This window comes from Rhamphochromis sp. 'chilingali' (genome assembly GCF_963969265.1).
Source record: "Rhamphochromis sp. 'chilingali' genome assembly, chromosome: 8".
Taxonomy (NCBI): Eukaryota; Metazoa; Chordata; class Actinopteri; order Cichliformes; family Cichlidae; genus Rhamphochromis; species Rhamphochromis sp. 'chilingali'.
This window is the reverse complement of record NC_137935.1, coordinates 32,731,650-32,735,360: the sequence shown is the minus strand read 5'-3', so window position 1 is coordinate 32,735,360 and position 3,711 is coordinate 32,731,650. Positions and strand designations below refer to the sequence as shown.

Genomic DNA, 3,711 nt, shown 5'->3' with positions numbered 1-3,711 from the left:
CATGAGAACCGTTTGGACTCAATCTGCACATATATATTCATTTTATTTTAATCGCTTTCGAAAATACTATCTAACACCATTAAGGTTGTGGTTAAGGTTAGGATTAGGGTTAGGGCTCAAATACATGGCTGGAACGTGTGTTACCAGTTGGAGCGTCATTCTATTGGATTACATCCACAATCGGGCGCGTATCATAGGGACGCGGAAGGTTACCTTTTCCGTACCCATGGGACGCCTCGGGATGTGACAAATTGTTGGTTATGTTACGCGTTGGGAATGAGATTGCTCCCTTATTTATCTGTCATGGATGTGAAGAGTAAACTCACACAGTCATATAATTCCTTTAAATACTTATATGATGTTCATTGACATTGATATTATGCGTTAATAACTGTTTAACCTCCTATCATATAAACCTCTGCTGATTTGTGTGGATTCTTTAACATCAACACATTCTTCATTATACATTTACTAGATGTTAAACATCGACTTATTAACAGCTGACTTATCTGCAAGCACCAGATCTTAAGTAATAATAATGATTTGCTAAATTTAATAGATGTATTAATATACTTATTGAGAGATAACAGTGCTTAATGGGCGCCTTTATCTGGACTATTATAGAGCACAGTGTTAAAAATCAATCAACCAATCACGTCCAAACAAGGATGAAATTGATTTTGGGATGCTTAGGGCTGAGTGCTGGCACATTCAGTCACCATATCCATATTCAACATCAACATCTAATAAAGACAACAACTGCCTTGTAACACTTAGTCACCTGTTAATAAGTCGACGTTTAACTTATGACAAGAACATTGATTTAAGGTAATAAGGTTTAAGGTGTAAGAGGTGTCTGTAACAAAACCCTTGTCTAAGTTTTTATGTAATTATACAAGAACTGCTGGTAAAACAGACTTTAACTCTTAATTTGTTGATAAGATCTGCATGTTAATTGTAAAAAAAAAAAAAATAAAAAAAATATTATCATTAATGAATAACATTATACTGTCCTCCATATACAAATACATTAAAACGTAGTCATAGCAAGTTTTTCGGGTGTTTTTGTCCACAGTGAACTGATCATTAATAACTCTGTGAATCACTTGGATAATGACATCTGAAAAAAAGCCAATTGAAGCCAGGAGTTAGAAACCTGGAGTCTAATCAATCAAAAAGAGAAAATTGCTGATTTGCATAAGACTTGTAAGGTATTCTAAAAGAGATTGATCAGCTCATCGTATTGACAAACTGTGGCGACTCAGCCAAGATAACTTTAAAGGCACAGCACATAATTCTCACTGAGGTTCAAGATGAAGCCCAGAGTAACAGTTAAAGCCTTAAAATAATCATCAGGCAGTTATCGTCTCTGTTTACGATGCTGCTGAATCACACCAAGAGAGCGATTTACATCAGCTGTCCTAAAACTCTGAAGTGACTCTGTGAGGAATTCCCCAGGGATACTGTCCAGGTCTGAGCCACAGCTTCTGGAGTCTGTTAGTGGATGTTTGCGTGTATACACAGGAAGTGGTGGCATGGCTCGCCCGCATTATGGAAGTGCTCAGAGCCCAGTATGAAATGTTTAGCAGCACAATAGACAAGACAATAAATAAATAAAATATAAAATCGCTGTTTTGAGTACCAGCCTGTTGTTCTTTCAGAAGCCTAATGACTCACATGCAACCATGTTACTAAATGTTCTTTGCAGACGTAGCCGTCATAGCAATTGTAAGCTTGACTTATAGTTTTATTATTTTAAAATCCATCTGGTATGAAGGCGTGGCCTACTTGTAATTATTTTTTTAAAGCCAGAATCTTATAAAGTTAAAGTTTGACAGAAATTTGAGGGTTAACAGAGGATGAAGTTGGTAAGGGGGTAAAGGATAATATAAATGCTTCAGTTTAAAACACACACACACACACACACACACACACACACACACAAAAAAACCATCCGTAAACATAAAAGTTACAAAGACAAAGTCTAATTGAGAGTGCGTGGGAATATTTTGAGAAATATATTTCAAATAATCATTCCTGCCGCAACAGGATTGTGAAGCAGGTCCCAACAGAGTGCTGGAGTGTATTACATGGTGTGATGGAGCATGAGAAGGATGCTAATAAAATAGCACAGCCCGGCCTGATCTTTCTCCTTGACAGTGTCATGCTATATCCGAGGCTAATCAATATTAGTGAGGAAAATGCACAAATTCACTCCTGTGATACTTGGCACACGACACTTTTAACCTTGAGAGTCTTTTTATGCCGGCCACAGCTTGCTTTAAAAAAAACAACTCCATCGTTCTTCCTGTCTGTCCTCCATCTCGACCAGCTCCACTCACCTGGCGTGCTTCTACCAGAAGCTGTAATTAGCTTTAGCACTTTTACAACCCTTACATTATCTTTATTGCAGCTCCTCACTATGCCACATTAACTACAGAATAGATGCTGTCAGCTGTTCTGGAAACAGCCATAGCTAAAGCTGAGCCACAGGCCCCAAGCCACTACAGATGGTGATAATGTCAACTAAAGCATCATTCAGCGTGATAAACTCAAGTGCTAATTGGCCACTTAAGGCCCTAATCACTACAATATCTAACATATAATATATAATAATTGTTCGCTTTATTCAGAAACTATTGTAATGAATTATGTTGTGCATGTCACAGATCATTTAAAGGTAACCTGTGGAGTTCTCTGCCAAACCAAACTTGTTTACATTCACTATTTCTCACCTCCTCCACATTATGTGTTAAATGCACTTCTTTCCTCATGAAACATTTAAGTTGAAGTTTTACATTGTAGCAAAGCTCTTACCTGCCTTTAGTGATGATATGCTGATTCTTCTTGCACATTTAACTGTATCCCAACACTCACATGTTGAGTGCACTGCATAAAAACACTACATAACACCTTTAATTAACAGTATGAGCATAGCATGTTGTGTTACATATACTAATACTAATATATAAGCGATTGTGCTATTTCTTATTTCCCAGCATATAAAGTGCTGTGAAATTTGCCCCTTTTTCCAGTTTCTTGGTTTTTGCATGTTTGTCACACTTACTTCAGATAATCAAGCAAATTTTAATATTACACAAAGAGTAAGCTTTTAAATGCTATTTTCACTTATTACGTAAAGCAGGTTATCCAAAGTTACCTGGCCCTATATGAAAAAGTAGCTGCCTCTTGAACCTAATAATTAGTCCTCTGCAGAAATCTTTAAATTCAGCCACATTGGAGGGGTTTCTTGGACAAAGCATTTCATTTAAAATTTGGACTGACTATGCTACTAAAAAACCTTTATGTTATGCTCATGTTTTGTTGAGCCATTCAGAGGTGGACTTGGTGATATGTTTTGGATCACTGACCTGCTGGATAACACAAGTGCAGTTAAGCTTTAGGGGACGAACTGATGGCTGGACATTCTCCTTCAGGATTTTCTGGTAGACAGCAGAATCCATGATTCAATCAACTACAGCAAGTCGCCCACGTCCTGAAGTGGCAAAGCAGCCCCAGACCATCACATTACCACCACTATATTTTACTGTTACTATATGCTGTATTAGTTTTACACCAGCACTGTACAGTCAAGTGAAAAAGAAAGCTTTCACGAGACTCTATGCATACTGTTCGGTGAAAATTGGCACATCAGCACAATCACCTCATAGTAACTATGAAGCATGGTGGTGGAGGGGTAATGATTTAAGC

At 37.5% G+C, this 3,711-nt stretch overlaps 1 protein-coding gene across 1 annotated transcript in view; it reads right to left on the bottom strand.

Annotated features, from left to right (window-relative positions):
* Positions 1 to 3,711, bottom strand: part of LOC308400704 (calsyntenin-2-like) — a 386,947-nt gene that overhangs the window by 202,547 nt on the left and 180,689 nt on the right. The gene's annotated exons all lie outside the window — the stretch shown is intronic.